The sequence below is a fragment of the Prenolepis imparis genome, unplaced genomic scaffold, assembly GCF_030444845.1.
Source record: "Prenolepis imparis isolate NDT839.2.m4 unplaced genomic scaffold, iyPreImpa1.0 SCAF_2, whole genome shotgun sequence".
Lineage (NCBI taxonomy): Eukaryota > Metazoa > Arthropoda > Insecta > Hymenoptera > Formicidae > Prenolepis > Prenolepis imparis.
This window is the reverse complement of record NW_028141160.1, coordinates 15,568,146-15,593,402: the sequence shown is the minus strand read 5'-3', so window position 1 is coordinate 15,593,402 and position 25,257 is coordinate 15,568,146. Positions and strand designations below refer to the sequence as shown.

Sequence of the window (25,257 nt, the reverse complement as noted above, 5' to 3'; positions counted from 1 at the left end):
GACTAATCATCAAAACACATTGTACTATACTTCTACACATTTCATTTTTTACCCTTCTCATTTCTTAATGGCTACAAGTCACGCAAAAGTGACATGTATTACCGGACAATAAAATTGGACTGGCAAAGCGAACCATATTTCTTGAAGTTTGTGGCGACGCGTGTCTAAAAAAGAAAAAAAAAATATACATAAAAAAATTTTTAGCAAAAAAATGCCGTTTGGAATTTTGAAACTTTAAAATCTATTTTCCAGGACGCGTATCATAAGCGCCGAGAGTTTCGTAACACGTCTCTCTCGACTCATTCGATGAATTGGTTATCGATCGATTTGATATTTCACTCGCTATGCAATCAGCACACCAATTTCATCCTACACTCTCGTTACTCTCGGTTCTTCCTTTCGTCTCTCGCCCGATTGCGCTCCCCAGAGATATAAACAAGCATACACACGCAGAGGATATTCGAAAGAACAAAATCGAATTTTCGAAAGGAGGCCGCTCGCGAAAATTAAAAACTGCTAACGAAGTACAGCTGTGAAATAGGATTGAAGTATCAGAGAATTCGCAAAACGATTTTCTCTTTAATGATACAATAAATATGATATAATAACCATTATGAAGAATAATATACCTATAATGTTAATAATAATCATATATTAATAATATTTCTCATTTTGTTATTATTATCGTTTATATCATTTATAAAATCTCCGTTTTCTTCAAGAATAAAGAAGTTATATAATTGCATAGTTTCACGGTGATTATTACACGAGTAAGTCAGAACATTATGAATTATATTATGTTCCAATATTAATTAATATTTATTCCATCATTGTTTTGATCGCAAACAACTCTTGTTATATCTTAAGTAAACGCGGTACACGTAATCTGACCTGTCCCGAAGGATACTTTGTCATAATTATATATAACAACGATGCTAAGATAGCTCGCAATCTTCATTCTGCATTACGGTGCAACATTGCGAGATATAAAAGTAAACCAGAATAAAGTCAATACAAGCGATTTTTATCATCGTCTCGCCAACAGTGTCTTTTTCAAGCTAATAATTTCAATTTAATTCTATATAAATCAAACAATGCAATAATGGCTTAATTTTATAAAAGTTCGCGAAAAACAAAATTGAAGTTTTTCATATTTTTCGATTTTTATTAACGTTTTAATCAAAATAATAAAATTTTTGGCGTTTCAAAATTCTTATTCTTAGCAAATAAAAAAAGTAATTTCGTTATTGTAAATATCGATATTAGAAATTATATATGGCAACAGTTAAATCTTTTATTTTTTATCGGTCATTATTTTACACTGACGTTTCGCACATTTAAAACAAATTTCACGTCCTTAAAAAAAACTAAAATTAATTTAGAATTAAATATTACTTTCTTTCAGAATTGCAATTTACCAACGACAAATATCTCTCACACTTCGATTCGAGAATCCAAACAATACCGATAGTGCATCCCATTCTTGAGATACATTCAGTGTCTCCGATTGCGCGCGTATAAACACTTCGCACTCGCGCATATATACACAAACTTGCGAAAGTAATCCTCGAAAACTATTTCTGTCGTCTGCCTTTTCGTTCGACGATGCAAGTTTGTCTTTCCAACGGCGCGTGAGTCACCCTGGGAAATCGAGGTTTCGCAATAGATATCTGATCTAGGGATATCTGAACAAAGTATACGAAGCGTTTGTGGGTCGCATATTCAGACATTTCTACAGAATTGTATGTGAGTGATATAAAATTAACATTTTGATATAAAATATATCGTACTTGAAATAAATCTAAAAACACGCATTTTAGCATAAAAGCTACATAATATAGACACTTTGTGAGACAAAAAGAGAGAAACCTCAAATAAAAATTATTTGTGCCGTTTAGAAACTAAATATATATATCTTCTTTTTATTTATTTTTTTAAATAATTAAAATTTTTTGCTTAACTAACAAATTAATACTTCAGTTACAAACGTAATTTTAATCATGATATTTTTTTTAATAATATTCCCTTTACATTTTTTAAACTAATTTAAGACACGAAGGACAATATTTGAAAGAGAGAGAGAAAACTTTTCATTTTCTTTTAAATTATATATAAAAAGAGTGTCGCGCTTTAATCTCTAATCTCTGCCGCTCGATTTATCTAAAATTTGACATTCGGTATATCTTACACAATATTTCGTCGTACACAGTGTGCGCGTGACGTTGTTGACTGTTCCTGAAAAATACATACGCACACGTTCCTCTCCTACGGCGGAATGATTTATGAGGTAACACGTTAAATCTTTAATCGAATCGAGATAACGCGCTACACATATCCTGCTTGTTATTCCCGTCATGTTGTGATCCGTTTGGCATAATGATTTGCGGTCAATTCACGAATATTGATGACGTATCAATTCTCTCCCCCCCATCTCCGCCCCTAAAATTGTCAATCTTTCCATATCGCGCGAATTAATCCATCCTATAATGCGTTCAAATAATAACGTCGGTGCTTCATATTATTAAACAAGTCCTCCGTATTAATATTTTATTATAGCGTTCGCGCTAATTAGATTACATGCTTCACATTACTTGTAAAATGTTCGTAAAAATATTTAACATGGATCAGTAAAGTAAAATTATCTAATTAAATAATAATTAACTACGATACTAGTAATCTGAATTAATATCCGATATGAGTAGATAATATAATGCCTCGATATTACGTTAGACATAAGTCATGTATACTTGACTAAATTTGATATTATAAAGAAATTAAAGCAAAAATTATTTTTAATTACAAAAGTTATGTATGCATATTTTAAATAAATTTTAAAAATCTTTAAAAAATATACAATAATATAGTATACGTTGACTGCTCGGATATAAAAATATAATATTTTGTATAGTATGATTAATAGATTATTAATAGATAATTAATGCATAGACATAAGCAATCGATGATACTGATAAAGGGAAACGCGGATAACGAAATACTACATAGATAACCTTATATGCAAGAGACCAACTGCATTGTCAGCGGCTGCTCGCTTCGCCGCGATCCAATTTTGTTAACCAAATGCATGGAAATTCGTCTCGACGGCAGCAGCCAACAGAACGGTTAAGTAAGACGTTATCCATGTACGGCCAGCGAATTGAGGACACGTAAACCCAGCTTCGATATCGAGTAGAATTTAATCTCGGATTTCAGAAGCGACGCGAGGTTGCCGGTCGCGACAAAAAATTCGCTGATTAGCAACCGGTTGATCCGTAATCGAAGAATTTGAATACTGCTACAGCGCAAGAAAAAGTCTTGTGAATCGTGGAAAAAAATTCAACGTAAAGTGCATTAAATTCAGCTGCAGTAGCATTCATCTATATGCAAAATTAATATACTTTTATATATATATATAATTAGCTCTATTATAGAATTAAAAAATTTTAATAAATAGGTGAATGCTACAGCAACTGAATTTAATTTTATATGAACTGTTCTAATCTCAGGTATCCTTTTATTTAAAAAACAATCTTTTTATCTCGTGAACTGTAATTTAATCTGATTAAAAGCGTTTTTTCGTGTCTTTTACGATTATTACCTCATTAATTTAATTTAATTCAGCATTCTCCGAGCGCGTGCGCGCACATCGCGAAAAAGAGTTCATGATATTGTGCCTCATTATGAATCGCGTCTCCCCAGGACTCATTCTCATGAAACTTAACCGCATTTCATTTTAAATTAATCGCTATGTCTTTGACACTTTTTATGAAATCAGGCGCTTGTTAAATGATCGTTAAGAACATTTTCCTCGTAATACAATTTCGTGCGGTAGAAACGCGAGATAACGAGCTCTTGACCACGTGCGTGTAACTGAGCAAGGAAGATTGTTGTTTCACATTATACAGGGTGTTTCGTATTTATCGTTCCTTCTTTCATCTGCTTTTTGTCTTATTTGTAAAATGGGAATTTAAAATAAAATTTTAAAAACTGATAGTTTTAAAATAATTAATAAATAAAAAACTCGCTTGTCACAAGCTAAACTCTTGAATCGTATAAATTTATAATAAAGCATTAGTTGTCTCGTGTAAAATTTTAAGTTAACTTTGTATTTTTTATAATGAAATTTCATGACTAAGTTTGGCTAACCGACATATTTAATGTCGAAACTTCAACTGCAAATTTAATTATAAAAACAATGGCCTGTTCGCAAGCTAAATTCTTGAGTCTGCGTGAATCATGAATTTTTAACAAAGCATTATTTTCTTCGTTTAAAATTTTTTAAACGAATTTTGTTTTAATAGAATCTTAATTTTCGAAGCCGAGTTACCGAGATATTTAATGTCGAAAATTCAACTTCTAAAAAAAAAAAAAAATGCAAAATAGATTTCAGACACCCTGTGTATACCACGGTTTCGCCTAAGGCGAAATGCGCGACGAAGCTCTAGAAGAGCTTTCGCTTTCCCCAATGCCACGCGTAGCTTATATCTTATAATACAACATCTCCGTGTGCAACCTCCGAGCGTGTAATTGCGGCCGTCGTGTTACAGCAAATGCGACGAGAGAATCTTCTCGCGCGCGAAATTTTCTCGTTGTTCTCGAAAAAAGATTGCGCGCCGCAGAGAGGCAATGAAAGAATTTTCCTGAACAAATATCACGATCAATCAGGAAAAGAGTCTACAAACTTTTTGTTTTATTCGATTTAACAATGCATTCAATTCAAATCATTTACAGCAGCAATACCGAGTAATTTATCATTTTGGTATTCGAAACATGCAGTGATGAATTAAATTACTAAAAGGCTACAGAGTTTTAAAAAAATGGTTCTAAAAGCTAGAGAAATTTTTATAAAAATATCAAATGTGATAGTTTTTCATAATTATATGTATTATAATAAATTTTTTAGTAATTAATAATTAATAAGAATTTGAATAAATAAAATTGACAGAGTGATCGTTATCACAAATATGCGTAGATCTATTCAAGTATTACTATCAGAATAATCGAAAGATCGAAAGACAATTTGGAATAAATAAATTTTTTGATCTTTAACTATAAAAATAATATTCCATTTGTAGTATAAATCAAACTATTACTAATTGACATATCAATAACTGTCATGCGATGATCGCGTGCGCGAATCACGATATCGCTTTATATTGTTAGTTCAAGATTACTCTCTTTTAATGATAAAATACAATATTATTATGCATAATACCAGAACGCGCAGCGTTAATAAATTAAACAGAATTTAAATGATATTAATACAATTTTAGATGATCATCGCGTGCGAGAAAATAGGCTACTCATAACTCATAATTTATCTTTACATTGTTACCTAATGATTTAGCTTTTAGCTAATAGTTATTATCGTGATAGAGAAACAAAGAAAATAAACGAAATTACGCTTTGAAACATCAAGGAAATAACTGTAAGCAATTATCGCGTGCGGCAAAATAAGGGAAGTACGTTATGACTTTTAAGATGCGCGTACGCCGAATCGAGGCCACCTATTCGTCAAAATCGATCACGCATCGCGATATTGGAGTCAAACGTATCGGGCGTCTCCGTTACGCGGCTCTTAAAGGGATCATGCTTGATAGCCGAAGTGGACCGATATGAAAGAGGCCTAGAACAGACCTGTCGTAATGTTACTGCTCGTTTTTGGAATAAAGTCCCTCGACTCGCTTCATCTGGAAGAATCCATTTTTTTCCGTCACTCACTTGCCCTGAAGTCAAGAAATCGACCTGCCTGCTAAAACAATTCTTTGCGTCCTTTGTGCGTGCCAAGTGAACCGCGTCCGTTCACAAAAGTACGAGAGATGGCATATGAATCGTAAAAGTAAGTTCCCAGAAACCAGAGACGGAGAGTAATGACAGTAAGAAAGGTCGAAATGAGATAGTTAAGTGACGCGGAGAGGACGGCAAAAAGCTTTCATTTGTTCTTCGAAAACAGAAACGACTATATAATCCGCGATTAATGTGTCAAGTTGGAGACATTGCGTCCTGGATATTGTGATAAAATGTAATTTATAATTATAACTATAATGATATGTATATATGTGCACAAAGTATCTCAAAACGGTCGAAAGTCCTTTTATTAATAGTAGATTATCTGGCCGATTTAAAAATAATTTTTCCTGAACAAAAATAGCATAAGGCATTAATAATTTCCGAGATAAGCAATTTAAAACAAAGGGCTTTTCGCAAACTAAACTTTGTAAAGTTGAAAAAATAACAAAATTATATTCTTTAGTTAATTTCAGGTGGAGTTTTTTTTAATAGATTTATAATTGAGATTTAGAGTTACAAAGATTAATGAAAAATTAAAAACTTGCAAAAAATAATGATTTCTCTTGACATTTTTCGCGTCATGAAAACAGCTAGAGGATCTGCTATTGTATTGATTCCTTAATGTCGCGCGACAAATCTTTTTTTCATTTTTTTTATGTATAGTCTATAATTTCTATAATTCGGTAATTTTCAAAAATTGTGAGTTATAAAGTTTTATTCAGTATTTTCGATATAAAATTTATAAATACATATATCTAAGCCTATATTATTAAAAATAATTTACTAAATAATTTATTGCAATTTAAGAATTAATTAAAATTTCTTTAGAAGCTGAGTCGTGGGTAAAAATATGTATAAAGAACCAATCAATATCGCGCGAATAAAATCCAACATCTAAATGTATTCATTCAGACTAGTATGACACCATTGAGAATTCGTCGATCGTGTCTTTTGTTAAATAACCGTTTACAGACGAGTATAGCGTCGATTCATTAGCAGAGTCACGGTTTCTCTCTCAAGACAAGACGAACAACGCGTTCGCGCACGCCAATGGAGCACAAAGATGATAGGCGGCAACGCAGATAGCGACACGAAGGCTCGGGTGCCATTCTGACATTCCTTTACACATCGGGACAACGTTAAACACACGTTCGCGTTCGCGTTCGCATCCCTCTTCGCCTGTCCGCGCGTTTCTCAGCGGTGAGAATGCGACCACGATGCACTTCCAACTCGCACGGCAAGTTCGTTACAAATTCGCGCTTGAAGTTCCGTACACCGAATGTGCTTCGAATACTCAACGGCAAAGACAAATAAGATGCAACGTCGTTATCAAACATGCGGGATGTACAGCATTTTAGATCCTCTCCGCATAGGGACTTCGATTTCCATTTATTTAAAAGTCTGATCTTCTTTTTTTTCTTACATATGTTCGTCTTTCTTCTCTTCCCGTGTGATTGTAATAATTTTTAGATCTAACTCCCCCAATTAAAGGTTTTTTACTTTTACAAATATTCAAATTTTTTGCGTGAGTTGCGTTTAATTCCTACAAATAGTAGGAATATTTCTTATACGGAAGAGAATTTTCATACATAGATTATTTTGAGAAATCCGAATCTACATTTCACACATATAGATATATGTTAAATAAAAATATCTCGACAAAATCTGCTGAGAATGCGGAAATGCTAATATAACATACATTTGCGAAGGCTGTAAAGGAACCTGTTGCTGCTTTCATATGTACATATTAAACGATAAAAGTCATCAGACTGCATTTTAATTTGTCCACAATCAATGTATATTTAGATTCTTCTTGTAATACTACCGACTGAAAGTGGAAAAACGGAAGAGCACCGGCACGAGGACTTGGACACGATCTGTCGTCGTGGCCGGGACCTCTCGAAATGTATTTAAAAGGTTGGAAAAGAAAAAGAGAGTAAATGGACTCAGAAGGTGGTAAGAGGAAGGAAAGGATAAATAACTGTATAAAAGGTTATTAAATATTAGAGAAAATGGATATAATTAAGTATAAGTGGTTAAAAGGTATAAAAAAATTGTAGAGAAAGAGAAATAAGAAAAGGAATAGATGGTTGATGTACAGTTTATAGGCTTAAGTATGTAAATAGGTTTAGATGTTAAGGATAAGAGATATAATATGGTGTGGATGAATGTATGAATTAAGGCAAAGGATTGTAAACCAAGTCCATTCCTTGGCAAATAACTGGAATTAAATAAAATCTATCTATATATTTAGATTCTTACAATCTAAAAGATTAGGATTGCTTGCAATATTCATACACATTCGTACGCGTATATATGGTACGCAATATTGCTGATTGAAAAGATAGTGCCCTACATAGAATGCCTTAATCTGTTGATAGCAAGATGCAATTTAGCTCGCACGTGATAATGGAATGTTTTTACTTATTTATCAAAAAAATACGGCTAAAAGCTAAACATTTGCATCTTTTAGAAATGCAGAGAGAATGGTCGAGAAATAAAAAATAATTTATTCATTAAAAAACTGAAAAGATAAAGAATTAAATAAAAAAACAAGTACTTAGTTTATTTTATTATAGTATCTATATATAAGAAAAACAACACAAAAATGATTTCTAGCAGCTTCGGGAAACTTTATTATTACCATCGTTAAAATATTTAAACTCTACGTTTCTCTCTCTACGTAAATATTAATAATCGATATTTAGGTAAATTGCAGAAGTTAATTTAATAATGAAGGCTCATGGACCGATAACGGCCGAGAAATAATTAGGGAAACACTGTCGTTAAGTGTATACAAGTGTCGGTTTACTAAACTGAAACTCACGTTCGTGCTGCATGTATAAGATGAAATCGTTAGAGAGATACGTGCCGCATACGAAATCCTCATTAGCGGAACGTTCACCGTAATTTCGGGGTTTATCTATTACAAACGAGTATCCGGAGTAGAAAAGAGAGACGAGCATTATTTCGAAAAAGTGGCTCGATGAAAAAAAACTGTATAAAATAAAACGAGTTTCATTAATCAACAAGCGCACTCGTTGCCGCGAGTGGATCGCTAAATTTATCTATCGTGCACATTTTTCTTCTGTTTTCATTTTGTAATAAAGTAATGCGAAGTCCAATTACACTTATTAGATCGAGAGTGTTTCACAATTTTTTGGAAATTAGAAGATCTATAATTCTTTTTGAGTTATCAATATTTTTCTGAATTTAGAGAGAAATTATGTGAAATGTAATTTGAAAGACAAATTTTTTCAAAAAATATTTTTCTCGATCCGGACTTATGATAGAAAGATACTTATGAAATCAAGTGAGAAGAAACAGCTCGCTATAATGTTAATTTCCTTTAAAACGTGTCTCGTGACAACTTCTAAAAAGGGATTAGTATAACTTCGCCATGTTCGGCATCATTGTCGTCGAGATGCATCCTCACCGAAGAGAAGCGCCGCGCCGTGACGAAACTTTCGTCCGCAGCTTAAATAGCTGTGGCATGATTAACGAGCCGTCTCGAAATGTGAGCAATCGACTCACTCGACTTAATGTTCGGGAAGGAGGCTGACGCGCGCCAAAGAGATGCGGAATTTAATTCCGCGGGTATAACGAGAGCGAGTTGCAATTACAGCGAAGGGATTAATTGAACGACGTGCAGCGACGTGCGCTCTCTCCTCTCTTTGTTCTCTCTCTTTCTCTCTCTTTTTCAGACACGAAAAGCCAACATCTTTTGACGACATTCTTTCCCGTAAGTTTACGTTCTTGAGATTGCGCATTCCGTTAGAATGTTGGCGAACAGCATTTCGCACTTTCGTAAACTGTCGCGGGTTAAAAAGCACGACCTTTCGAATGTGACGTTTTAATGATAATGATGTTCCAATATTTACTTTTCATTCGTAAAAAAAAAATATATATATATATATATTATTTAAAATATTGACTCAATATTATGGTGTTTCATATACTATATTAATTAATGAATATAACAAAATAGATCTAACGGCCCTCTAAAATCATGTATAAAATTGTATAAAACAAAGAATTTCACTCGCGAAAATTTCACAGAAATAAATTTCTATTAATCCATTTTAATCTATTTAATTTTTATAAGAGAAGAGAGACATGTCCACTTTGTCCCTTTTTTCGCTTCTCCTTGATAAATTTATTATTGCTGTTAAATCGTATCTATATCCTCCTTTTCTTGTCTGATCTCTTTACCTTTTTCTAGTCTTAAATGTATCTTCCCTCCCAGTAAAGGATAATGTTGACGTTAATTGGTCACGGCATTTTCTTGAGAACTACCCTCGGCTAAGCCATGCTCGTTTGCTGCAAATGGTACTCTGGTACAATTGACGGCACGAATGAGAGCTTTTCAACCTCGAAAAATTATCTTTAGTGTAAGCTAAGCCAATTGTACAGCTTAATAAAATTCGACATTAAAGCGTTAAGTTGCGACGCGGTGATAATCTATAATTAATTCAGTTGAATTGTTTGTGTGACGAGCGCAATTAAAATCTGCATAATCCGTGCTGAAACGCACATATGTTATGACAAGAAAGAAATTAAATTATAGATATAAATTTTGAGACTATATTATATAAATCTTTTAAATAATCTTTTGAATAAAACTGTGCCAGTAAAAAAAACAAAAATAAAGAGATAAATAAAGAGATTATATCTTTTTTCTAGCAAGACGTATGTAGAGATATAAAATATATATCTCTTTACACATTATTTTATACAGCTATATTGTTGCTAAAGAAAGAGATGTATTTATTATATATTATACATGTCGTAATCGAGCAAAATTCTAGCAGAATTTTCGATTATGTGAAACGTGTGATGTCCACCGTAATAGCAAAAATATGAAATCTCAGTCTAGTTAGCGTATAAAATACTCCGCTCACGTTCTCTTTCCTGCACTAGTTTCTTTCAGACATTGAGGCATGCGTTCTTTAAAATGTAGGTGACATCGTAGCTCGTATACTTCATTTAAACGTATTGGACCCTCTCCCTGAAGGAAAGGACCTCGTTAAAAATTTATTTTTCATGCTATCATGATATCACGTTTTACTATACGGCGAATATCGCCTAGTATGGCCTCACATATTATCAATCTTCACTATCATTAAACATGCTTTATTACATTAAAGACGGATATGTAGTTCAATATAGTGCCTAGAAATGCACTACTTTCTCTCTTAGACACTCAATTCTATCAAAAAAATAAAAATTGAAACATTATATTACTGTACAATATAATTAAAAATAATTTACGTGTGTGTGTGTGTTTTTTCCTTTTTAATTTTATTAATTTTTTATTTTTGTTTTTAAATTAAACAACAGTCAGATTTGAATTTAACAAATACTAACTTTATGGTTTTAATTTTGTTGTATTATGCGCGCGATGCAACGCTTCTCGAAATTAATATTTTACGAAACTTATTTTTTATTTTAGTTTTCTATCGATAGTTGATGTTGAACGATCGAGGGCAATTAAATTGCGGAATGTCCGGTACGCGCGCGTGTTGGCTAAAGACTTGACTCGATGCGGCACTCGGAATTTCGGAGTACATCGATGCATCGCGTCGGCTCGATTCTCGCCCGACCGTCTCTCGCAGGATACTTGTTGAATACTCGAAACAGGAATTCGATACGCAGCTGTCACATAGATCTCGAGCAACAACAACTTGCTCGACGACGATGTGTGGTATGATATCACTTTCATACATTTCGGCATTCTAAATTGACTTTAGTCAACTGAGAGTACAGTTTTGGCTGAATATGCGTTGACTTGTTCTACTGAAATATTCAGAAATTGTAAAAAGACGTGTAATTTTGGAAACACGAATCTTTTCCGGATACATTTTTTAAATTTTATTAATTGTTTTAACAGGAAAATTTTGTAATTATATAAATTATTATATATTATGTCGAAAAAAGTGAGAAAAAATAAAAATCTTTCCTTACTTCCGAGTTATTTACGCATAACACAATAAATTTGAGGATGACATAAAAAATTTTATAGATTCATATCTGTAAAAATAAAAATCACATGTAGCAGTTAAATTTTATATAAAATGTACTTTCATGAGCTTTTTCTTTGTCTGGCAAGATAGAATTATTCGCATCACTGATCTGCCTTATGGTTCGTATTAATGGAAAGCATTTATGGAACGATAATCTCAGGTTTGCGACTCATATGATTTAGTTGTAAGATGATTCGATGCACTCAGAGAATTCACTCGGACAGCGATTATGATTACCATAAATATTGGAAGGCACGAGATTTTTTCTCTGTCTCTCTTTTCCTCTCTTTTAAGTTAATAACCGATACTCGTATAATCGTTCGCTGAAATATCAATATTCATACGAATATGCGAGTATCTTTTGTGAAGAGCGAAAATATTAGCATGGCTATGGCACGATAGCGAAACTTCATGAATAGCTTTTTAATATTGTTATCGCGTAATCGATTTATGGCGGATCTGCTTCCTAAACGGTAGCAATTTCTTCGCTCGTCGGTGTTTCGTCATCGACAGTCGCGGCCTAATTCACGACAACGGTGTGTTTTTTATGCGAAACATAGCCACCAGCTTCTCAGGGAAATCTCATCTCTTGCAAGTTTTAACTAAAGTTTGCGACAAATAAGAGTAGCGTAGACTAGCGAAGTTTCGAGTGACGGATAACGATGATGAATGGATCTATATCTTCCAGAAAAATAGGGCTCTTTATCCGTATAAAGTTTTGTTTGAACAACTGTCGTTCCTGATCGGCACTAATCTTCCTTAAACAAAGTTCTCACGAGGCGACATATCGTTCTTCACTAGTAATATAATTTGTCTTGGAATAATTTTTCATACAATAATACAGCAGTCTTGAATAACATTATTTCGAGCAGTAATTTAAATAAAAGCAACGAATTAAAATTAAATTATTAAAAATTTATAAAATTCTTATCGCTTAACACAAGTGCGTTTATAAAATATAATATTATTTCGCGATAATCATACATTAGAGATAAACCTTTTATTACTGCTTGCGTATTTTAGTAATTTATATGATCGAAACTTATTATATTTTTATTTAACTCATTAATTATAGAAAAAGTATAGTCATACTATTAAATATATCTATGTTATATATCTATATATAATTATAGATATTATTCTATCGTGCTAACATCGTATTCAGCATTATATTTCTTTATTTCAAGATTGCATCATCTGAATCCTTTTTTTGGCAGAATAATCGATATTGATTCTTGTCCTAATAAGAATTATTGTCGCTCGAATAACTATTATTACTTGAGTGCTCTCGTATCGAATGCAACGCTCATCCGTGTCACTGAATAATCGTGAAAAAGCGCGAGTGTTTCATATTTTACGCTATTAAAATCTTTCATAGAACCTTACAGAAATGCTCCGAACGCATTCACTCGAGAACTGATATCCCATAGAAACGCGTTTTTTAAAGAGTCATTCTGGATCTTTATTAGCCGGTTAGAGAGCTACGGTTATGAGCTCTTCACAAGCATAGTCAATATATTTCTGAAAGATATCACAGAAAAAGAAAGAGAAAAACAGAGACTATAAATTTTTTTCTTTTCTCACTATATTAATTATAAATTTTTAAAACCCGTGTAAATTTTGATGTCGTATATGAAACCAATCGATTCATTACATATGTAAATAACTGTCATATAATTCAAGAAACTAATTTCAATTTTAATAACAAATTCAATTGATTATTTTGAGAAAAATTGTTTTTTTTTTCTTTTTCCCATTATAAAATCAAGCACTCTGAAACTATTTGTATGTTGTTTTATATACTATTATATAATTATATTGTATTATATATTATATTACTCTGAGATATATATAATTGAAATTTTTTGTGATAACAAAAGAATTTTGCTCAAGGAAAAATTTATCGTGAAAATTAATCATAGTTTTGATATTTTATACTTTGTATATGGCAATTGATAATTTTGTGTATGAATATTGGTAAACAATCAATTATTCGTAATGAGAGATTCAATTTCCCTTGAAAATAATGAATTTTGAAAGAAAATACTATCACTATTCATTGATATTTCAATACAGATTATTTCGCTTATGCATACAAGATATTAAAATTTCATTTACTATACATTTTCACTACAAAATTACATGATTGTGGATTCTGTTTCGACCAGTATGTCAAACCGCAAAGCGATAGTATATTTCAATGTAAACTGTATTTTACAAATATAGAAAATATGACACGATTAGTTAATATAAAGATATCCATGGAATTCATTAGATCCGACTTATTGTATTTTTCTCGAGAGAGATTTCATGCCTTTGAATTATTTCAAGCGTTGAGTTCATTATAAGGTCGCGAATTTTCGCGAATATTGTTGAAAATGGGGTACTTAACTAATATTTGAACAAATTTATTTTCAATTCGATCAAAAAGATAGAATTGATTTAGCTAGGTCGATGAGTTATTTACTTTCCAATAATACCAAGTTAAATATAGTGTATATATTCGATTGTTCTATCGAAATGTTGCGGACAATTTTATGAGAATTACGTTTCAAACTACGCGATGTGATTTTATTACACAATTTATGTCCCAAAATAATAAAATATTCTAATAGTTAGACAACAATTAAATGAGAAAAGTTCTAATCTTAAGCGATAATCATATTTTTAAGTAACTACAAAATAAAATCATTTTTAATGCCAAAAATTAATAGTATATATTTTTTAATAATATTAATAATTAAGAAGTAAATCTTTAATAACTTTTTATAACAATTTGTAAAATTAAAAAGTTAGAAAAAAATGAAAATTATTGCTTTAAGTAATGTAAAGACAAATCATTAATCTCAATAATTAAAGAAATGACAATTATAATTACAATTAAATAAGAAAAAAGAAAGAGAGAGAGAAGTTTAATCTTTGAAATTGATTTGTTATATGTATATACAGCTATCGTTAACTTTCAACGTTTTTGCAACCATTCATGATCAGAGATAAAACGGTCGACCATTACGCTGCGAATCAAGATAGCAAACTGTGTACGTGGACATAGCAATTAATTCAACGAGACACGAAAGTTACGAATGTTCATTAGTCACCACGGTCAATTGGGTTGATCGATTACATTTGATCGTTATCGATTATTTGGCGATATAACATCGATGTGCGATAGGCGATATAATATCGAAGGCGCAGGACGTCGCTGTAGTGCAACGCAACAGGAAATCCACCGCGAAACGCGGTGTTCCGTCGTAGGAAAACAGTATCGTATCATGAATTGTACGAATGAGGAATACGAATGGCTCCGAGTTCATCTTTTTTATTTCAGAATCTCGAGAGATCTGAGGGTATCGCGAAAGAAAGAAAGAAAGATGGATGATAACGCGTACCTGTTACGCCGCCGTGGCGCCTTCGACGACGTCGCGATGTGGACCTCTCCGCGGCCACGACGGCCGTCCGTCGCGGTATGTCTTCGTTCGTTAATGTAACAGGTAAGGATTCCTCTCGGTCCTTCCGGTCGAGCGGAGCACACCTGTACCGGATTTGAATTATTAGCGCGCGCTATCAGCGAAACCGACGGACGCGGAAAGCTCGCGTCGCGACGCCGCTCTGACGGCTCTCGTCGACGTCGACCCGGCCGTAGCAGGCTACCTCGCACCCTCTCTCCTGGTCACCCGCCACCACCATTCCCGGCTGCGTGGTCCTTCGCGCAAGCGTGGCCGCAGGTGCGGGGGACGCGCGCTCTCTCACGGACACCTCTACGCACCTTGCTAAACGAGGTAAGCATCGTCACGTAGGTGTCACGACCTCGGATGTCGCAGGTAGATGAGTAAGCAGGTAGGCAGGTAAGCCACCGCTGGGTCAAACGAATCGTTCGACTCCATGGTGTCTTTCACCTCTTTACAAAGCTCGACTTGTATGATAAATGTGAGAAGAGAAGAATAATAAATTGGTATAAAATTGTATTTGTTGTGTAATTTTATGATTTTGTAAATTATAAAATTTATATGATATTTAATCTTGTTAGGTTAGGTTGTAATATTTTAGGAAACAATTTTTCACATATTAAATTTACTTTTTCAATGTGAAGTCGCTAAGGGAATTTTGAGATCGACAATATAACTACAACTGTTCTTTATATATATATATAAGTATATATATATATATATATATATATAATCATCTCTTATAATCATGAACTCTACTCTTCTGAATATGCATATTCAAAATTGATAAATATACATTTTTTTTATTAAAAAAGGGAAATTTACCTTAAAATCCCCCCATCACAGCAGCTTTACAAAGAAAGTAGTATATTATAATATTTCTGAAGCTGCATCCCTTAAAACACTTCATTTTTCCCAATTTTTATTTTTTTATATCATTAATATTCCTGACAATATTCGCTTGTCACATTTTCCGCGTCTCTCGTTCGTATAAAACGCTATTATATAATATATATTATTATTTATATAATTTTAATTGAAATTTTCTTTCTACAGAAATATCCAATATACTACTATGTACTTTATATAATTTAAAATGTTATAATTAAAATTATAATAATCTAGTGCTAAAATCAATACATCACATTAATTCAGCTTTTAAAGTCTAAGAAAAGGAATAAGATACATATTTTGTCAAAACTGGACTTACTCGCTTTCGAAGCAAGCGACTCAACAGGGGGAGTTCTAAAAATAACTCTATGCAAGGGAGGTATCTGGTGTCGTATGACGCCGCCTCGACTTTTCTCACCCCCTTTCCGCGCAGGGAGACCTTCGTGGAAATATAAATAGATCGCCAACCAACGATTTCGCGTGGAGGAAAACGCGTATGCCGGACATTGTGATTTATATAACTGAATGGCACCACGCACCTCCGTGCGTAGGTGTTGCACCCCTGCGCATTTTGTCGTTACCCCACGCACCCTAAGTCGTCGACGTGCATCAAGTGGAAAAGCGAAACAATGCAATTTTCATGCTTCCAATTTCGTCGTCTATCAAAAACCACTTTCTCGCGTGGAAGGTAACGCATTGCAAAATTATTACGTTCGCCGAAACTGATCTCGTCAAAAAGCCAGGTCTCGCATTTGCGAGAGTTTTCACGTTTAATTTTTTATTTCGTTATTAAATTTTACTGTACTACTGTTTCTAGTGTAGCTTTAATAACTTAATTTATGACTTATGTGTGTGTGCACTAGCGGGTCCTGACGTCGATAATGGGGGGGGGGGGGGGTTTGCAAAATTATTTTATTTAATATTTTTGGTTTCATGATTAGCTTTCATTCCAGGATCAACGACGTCGATAGCTCTTTAATGTTTGTTTTTCTTTATTTATATTTTTTAAACAAATTCAGCAAAACTGTTTCTTTTAATTTGCAAGGGGGGGTTAACCCCCCCCCCCCCCCCGATCCACCAGTGTATATATATATTATATATATATATATATTATATAGATATAAAGAATTTCTCGCCTAATTATTTTCATGCAACGAAATTATCTCATCATTTCGTCCTATGTCTGACTTAATCTATACTTAACTCCTTGAATCCGTAATGAGTATAATTTACAATGTATCTTATACATACATATTGTATATATTATATAGATATAAAGAATTTCGCCTAATTATTTTCGTGCAGCGAAATTATCTCATCATTTCGTCCTATGTCTGACTTAATCTACACTTAACTCCTTGAATGCATAATGAGTATAATTTCCAGTGTATCTTATAATTATATATATATATTTTTTACATATATATTTTATATATATATTATATATATATATAAAAGTATAACATACACTCTAAATTATACTCATTACGCATTCAAGGAATTAAGTATAGATTAAGTCATACATATTGTATATATTATATAGATATAAAGAATTTCGCCTAATTATTTTCGTGCAGCGAAATTATCTCATCATTTCGTCCTATGTCTGACTTAATCTACACTTAACTCCTTGAATGCGTAATAAGTATAATTTCTAGTGTATCTTATACTTTTATATATATATATATATATATATATATGTGTATATTATATAGATAAAGAATTTCGCCTAATTATTTTCATGCAACGAAATTATCTCATCATTTCGTCGTATGTCTGACTTAATCTATACTTAATTCCTTGAATGCATAATGAGTATAATTTACAGTGTATGTTATACTTATATATATATATATATATATAAAATATATATATATAAAATATATATATATATATATAATTATAAGATACACTGGAAATTATACTCATTACGCATTCAAGGAGTTAAGTGTAGATTAAGTCAGACATAGGACGAAATGATGAGATAATTTCGTTGCACAAAAATAATTAGACGAAATTCTTTATATCTATATAATATATACAATATGTATGTATAAGATACACTGTAAATTATACTCATCACGCATTCAAGGAGTTAAGTGTAGATTAAGTCAGACATAGGACGAAATAATGATAATTTTGTTGTACGAAAATAATTAGGCTAAATTCTTTGTATCTATATAATATATATTATATACAATATAATATATATTATATATATATTATATAGATATAATATAGATATAAAGAATTTCACCTAATTATTTTCGTGCAATGAAATTATCTCATCATTTCGTCCTATGTCTGACTTAATCTATACTTCACTCCTTGAATGCGTAATGAGTATAATTTACAGTGTATCTTATATATATACACTAGCGGATCCTGACGTCGATAGCTCTTTAATGTTTGTTTTTCTTTATTTATATTTTTTAAACAAATTCAGCAAAACTGTTTCTTTTAATTTGCAGGGGGGGGGGTTACCCCCCCCCCAGGATCCACCAGTGTGTGTGTGTGTGTGTGTGTAATAAGTTTTTAAAATTATTAATTACTTCAAAATTTTTTAAGATTATTAAATTTAAAGCAAATTTAATTTTCGTTTCGTGATTTTTTAAATTAGAGGAAATTTTTAGATTTGATTAGATCATTGTTCACCGAATTTTTTATTCGATAAATTACTGAGACGTTAATAAATAATTCAATATTGCTCTTTATTCAAATAATTATTTGAATAACTATTGATACATTTTCCTAGATGAAAATGAAGAACGAGTACGAATAATTACTGTTCATTACCGTACGTACCGTGCTTTTGCTATACGATTACTCTTGTCAAAGAATTACACGAAAGCATCTTAGGTGAGAAATAATTTTGAGCCATTACTCGTTTACATTATGTACCGTACTAATGAAATTCCAGCGTGCAAAATCGCGTTAGGTAATCGAGGATGAAGTAGATAAAGACAGCCTTTGCCACGCGCGGTTCGCTTGGATTTGTACGGTTAAAGTGGATTTCCCGGACACGTCGTTCGCCCGAATATCCTTTTGGGGTCGGCTTTCCGCAAATGTTGTAGAAAGAGGATGGGAGAGAAAGTTGAAGATTTGCCGCGATGGTTGTAACTTTTGTCCATGACTGATACAGTCAGTATTATTCAATTCTTATTTTGCTTGCGATAAAATCTCTTTAATTAAAACCCCGATCAAAACCTAAGTTACAAAGAAATACAAAAGGAAAAAACGTGTTTTTCCACAGTTTCAGCTAGAAAATATCATAAATTTTACGAAGTGTTGATATTACTCATCGTTCCGAAAAGCGGAAATTTTCATGAAAAGCATCTGCGTTCCTTTATAAAGTGAATTCGTAGGTATTTCAGAGAAAAATTTTGGCACCATTTCAATACTCAAATTGCGCAAATCTTAAAATTTTTGGCACGTCCATATATATTTATGTTTTGTTTGTAATCACGGTAAATTATAAACATTTTAATTGTTTAAAAGGTATTCATCTTATTTTGGGAAAGGTAATTAAAAATTTAATATTAAATGCGCGAGGAAAAAATATAACAATCTTATATTTATTATTAAATTCATAGGCCAAATATGAAACGGCATGGAAGCTTGTAAATTGACTTGAGAAAGAAAAAATAATTGAATCAATATGTCAATAACTCTGACGGCAGTTTTTAGGGTGATGTAAGGATTGATGAGGATATTTTTCCTCGAGCCAGAGTGCTTTAATAGAAATAGAAGTATAGTCATTTATTTGAGATTGATAAGAAATCACATGTGTATAAGAAAGCAACATAATTTTCTTACAGCAAGTCACCGCGTTGTGACAAATGTTTGTTTTGATAAATGTCTAGTTTATATAACAGTTGCTTTCTCAATGACAGAAAGAGAGGGAGAAAACATACGGATATCCTAGAAATTCGGCATGTGGATTCGCAGCTGCATCTCTTCCCACAATGTTAGCAAATCCGACGATAAAGATAACATAGTGCATAGAAAGCATTAAAGTTTATCCCTTTAAAGCCTACATCAGACAATACTACCGTCGCGTTTCCTAAACAGCTTGTTTTCGAGTACTCGCACCTTGTAAATCATACTCGGAATGCGGAATTTGTTCAAGTGACACCTATTTCATATAACGTCATACACTCTCTCTTCGTCACTCTTCCACAAATAAGAAAAAAGAAATTATAATATAATTCCTAGCAATATAATTTATAATTGTATAATCGCTACTTATTATTGTAATTTTTCATTGTAATTATTACACAATAAAGCTTTTGTTAAACTTTAAAATATATAATTCTCATTGTATATTTGGATATTTATATTATATTATACATAATTATATAATTAATATTTGTAATTGTCTGCAATTGTTTATAATTTTATATTCATTGTCTTCTCAATAAGCTACAATTTAAACAGTCACAAACATCACTGAAATGTGCAAGCAAATATCGATTTTTTATCATTAAAAATTAAAAATAACAATACTCTCTATAACATTCCGTCTCTTTAATATCCTATAATCCGGCACGTTCACACTCACAGATAACATATACACATGCCGCTGGAAATTTGTTTATCGTAATGAGTACCGTATGAAATATTCTACCTGCGTTTCATTTCGCTGCGCAAATATCGCACATATATAAATATGCACTTTTGCGGCCCCGGAGAATTTAATAATCAGTCACCAATTTAAATAATCTTCTTTCGTGTCATTATTGCACGACCGTAATAAAAATTCGTAATTAATTATGTTTTTGTTCTCTATATTATATACATATAAGATGAAATATAAACTGTTTATCTCGATAGCTGATCTTTGATTATATTACGGTTTTTATATATTTTTACTCGTGGAAACTTAATAAATAAATTCGACAATTCAAGCAAATTTGAATTTATAAAGAGAGAAACAATAATCGAAAACAATAAGATTTTCCCCATTGTATTATTAATAAGTTATGTTAAAATAAACATATTTCCAAATTGCCAAAGCAAATTAAAAATACATATTTGCTGATTTTATTTATATTTGCTGACTTGTTTTTCATGTATCATTATATCGTTTCAAGATTCTCCAAATTAAGATATTTTGCTTCAAAGAATATACAGAGAGAATTTTCTCTTAGAATCTACCCTGAAAATCATGGTAATCGTGGGACAATATGGTATGGAAAGAATTTTATGAGAATTTCTCTGATTAATATTTTACTATGCAGTTTAGTAAAATTAATCAAATATGTTTTATATTTTATTGTGATAATTATTATTTTTATTGTGATAAATATTAATCAGAAAAATTCTCATAAAATTTTTTCCACACCATAATGTTCCACGATTACCATGATTTTCAGGGTAAATTCTAAGAGAAAATTCTCTCAGTGTAAGTATTGTAGAAATCAATTCTTTTCTGAGAGAGGGAGAGATATTGCTATATATGAAAAACTTTATTTTTACTATAAAATTAAGAAAATTTATTCAGATACATAATCGTATTATTTGAAGCATGAATTTAGTGCACGCGTGTGGTTTCATTGTGGATGAAATCCTTCGACCATGCATGTCGATAAACTTTCGCAAATATCAAACCTCCCCCCCCCCCTCTCTCTCTCTCTCTCTCTTCCTCTTTCTCTCTCTCCCAATTCCTACCGCCATTCCTCTGTATATTGGCTATCGAATAGTCGCCGGTTTTCCTCTGATGTTTATCGATTTCAAAGGAAGCCATCGCATACGTTGCCCTAGTCGTCAATATTACCTCAGTCCTTCGATATTTGAAAGAGGTCATTGTATCATTACATCATCATTCTTTGACGTGCATTTCGCGTCTTTGTGATTCCGAAAAACTGTTCAGAATTCTCGTTAAAAATCCTCCCTTTCCTCATCCATCAAGATTTCAATTTCGTTGTGCGTATTATCATTTTTCAGTAATAGACTGCTTTGTGAGATTTTATTTCGCGAGAAAATATTTCATCATTAAGTCATTGCAAAAACACAAGTGCTAATAAAAATGCAGAATAAAGCTATTTTGTGATGGTATAAATTTCAAATTTGTTTATCGTCGAGTATTTTTCGTTTTGAACTTTAAAGTGAGAAAATACGTCAGATACATTTATTCAGATCACGTATAATGTAAAGGACACTCGATTTTCCACTCTTCGAGGACGCGAACTCCGACTTCATGACGCTCACGATCTAATCTAACGTTCACGACATACCGAAGGTTGACCAGAAAAAAAAGAGAGAGGATCGACTCGAGATGAGCATTTTATTTCTTATAGTCCTCCATTGAAAGGCTATTGTGTTCGCTCGCGACTTTATTACTTTCTTTCTGCAAATCTCCTTAAGCTCTTACGAGACTGACCTTTCGAACCTATTTGCGTCTAAAGAACGTAATTTCGAGCGTGCGCCACTTACGTGTAGAAATTATGCCTTTTTTCAACCACTTGCACCACTTAACATTATTATCATGAATATTCTCCATGGTTAAGCCACTATGTCAAAAATTGCTTTAAGAAACAATCTGCCGTATTGCTTGCCTGCCTTCCGTAAAAAATCGCTACGTTTTTGTAAGAAACGATCTCTTTCTTTAGTGTCTCTCCTCAATAGAATTCTCTCGAATAATCGCGCTGCTAGCTGCTGGAAATTTAATTCTTTAGAAGCTGTGCAATCTTTGAAGTACTATCGGCTTTGGCACACAGAGCTTCTTTTAATAAAAAATAATTTTCGATAAATATGTCACACGTAACTTTCTGTTTAATAAAAAATTCCTTAGCTTTATTTATTTTTTTTTAAATATATATCAAAGTATAAAAAAACGTTATTATTGTTAAAAGATTAATATTAAAATTATGAAACAATAGAAAGCGTCTTTTTATATTCTAAAAATTTGAATATTATAAACTTATAGTATTCTTTAATATATTTACTTAATTAATTCTTTATCTCTATTTTTATTGAAACGGCTTTCTTTCTTAACAAAAGATAAAATCAATAATGTCGAACGCCTCACATCCAAACTTCGTAACGAATGAATCAAGATTCTTTCGGAGTAAAACAAGCGTAACTGCGTAAGTTGTTAAAAGTGCGGTCGCGAAACGAGCGCTTGGGTATTCTCGTGAGAATAACATGTGCTATTTTCCTTCGTTCTGCTTAACTCGTGAAACGCAGACTGACGACGATAAAATGTAAGAAATTATATAACATGATTATCTCGTCGGAACGTGCAGTAGAATAGATTAAGGTCGAAAAATGTCGCACGATTACTCTAATTGCTGAATCATATGCTTTTTGGCACGTTTTATCTACAGATATATGTAAAATTCCGTTATCGGTATAAAAAAGATAAAACGTCCGGATCCACGCGAATACTTTGGCGTAATCTCTTGAAATTATACGCGCGATCTTTCCATGAGGTACGGGGGAAAAAACGGAGAATGCAATTTTTTTTTAATGTAAAGCAGTTGCGAGCGCAAGAAAAAATTGATTGAAAGTAAGATCGCCGGTTTTAAAATGCAAAATCGCGGCGATCGAGTCAGAGACCCGGAAAAGCCGGGCCCTTCCGCAAGCTTTTGGGATTTTCTTCGCGAGGATGTTCGTCGCGGAAAATTGCAATTTTGTCTTTAAGACCGATGGAAAAAAAGCGTTATTTAAAAGATAGAATTGAAAGACTGTGAGAAATCGCATAAGTAAAGACGACGGACCTTCGAACGGATAATTGAATTTTTTCGCTATGCAACGAGAGAGCAGCAACAAGAACTAATGCAGAATCTAAATTTTATTCTCGAACATTGTAACACAGTTAACTTGTTCGCATTATTCTACCTTCTTGTAGGTAAGTATAAATTATAATTAAATATAATTGAGTTTCTGTACACAAAGACTTTCGTATAAAATATGATACAAATTAAAAATATGTTATATATCTATATATAAATTTGAATTTGTATATATATAATTTGTATATATATAAATTTCTCTCTTTTTCCGTAAGATATATTTCTGAGTATAGTTGATTAAAATTAATTAGACTCAAGTAAAGATTATCGTAAACTATGTCCCTGAGAAGTTTTGAAAGTCTAAACTTTTAGGAGCGCCGGGGTAAACCGTCAGAGTGCTTAACTTCCAAAATGCAGCTCGACGAGCATTTCATTATGCTTGAAAAATGTAAATGCGCCATTAAAAGTTCAGGATAAGATGCCAGATGATAGTAAGAGCTAGTCATCAGCCCGCCCAATATATTCTTAAAAGAATCCTCGTCGTGATTACTGTTATTCACAGGCCGCGTTTATATATTGTTACATATTGTTTCGTTCATTTCGTATTATAATTAATATTTATGTGAATTATCGATTTTCTCTTTTCTTAATATACATTATATTTCAAAAGCTTTTTTTAAATAGTAGAAAAGCATGTGATCTTCAATTTTAAATATTAAATTTTTTAATCCTTAAGAATTTTACCTATCTACAATTTCTACAATTATCACTATCTATAATAATCTACAATTTCTACAATTATCACTATTTATAATAATCTACAATTTCTACAGATCCGTTACCTCACAATTATTAAATAAAAATTTATCACTCACCGGCACCGATGCACAACAGCGGAGTTGTTGATATCGAAGCTACGTTGTCTGTAACATACAAATATAAATTTCAAATTATAGCAATGCAGTAAATAAATAATTAATTAATTAAATGGGGGCTCTTAAATTTTGAAAAAGTCAATTATCGCTACTATTGATTAAATCTTCTTAAAAAATAAAAGCGCATGTGTAAAAATATCAAAATACATTAATAAAATAGTTCTCCGTTCGATAATAAAAAATATTGAAAAAAAAACGTGTCGTAACACGTAAGATATAAAACTTGACCTTAAGATTAGGAGAAAGCTAATTATCGCCGCTAATGATAAAAACGTTAAAAAATGAATGAGCGTGTTTTAAAATATGGGAAAATATTAATAGAATAGTCTTCCGAAACATAATAAAAATTACTAGAAAGAAACACGTGGCATTACGTAAGGATATTATACTCGACGTTGAAATTAAGAAAAAATTAATTATCGCCTTTTATGATTAAAAT

At 32.1% G+C, this 25,257-nt stretch overlaps 1 protein-coding gene across 3 annotated transcripts in view; it reads right to left on the bottom strand.

Moving 5' to 3' along the window:
- LOC145948999 (uncharacterized) overlaps positions 1–25,257 on the bottom strand; it is an 85,347-nt gene that overhangs the window by 46,658 nt on the left and 13,432 nt on the right. Inside the window, exon 9 of one of the 3 annotated variants that reach the window (XM_083058658.1) lies at positions 24,759–24,806. The exons of 1 other annotated variant lie outside the window; for it this stretch is intronic. The gene's annotated coding sequence lies outside the window, so the exon portion shown is untranslated. Of the gene's footprint in view, positions 1–15,199; positions 15,439–24,758; positions 24,807–25,257 lie in introns of those variants that run through there. One more of the 3 variants, XM_083058657.1, reaches the window with a different exon arrangement.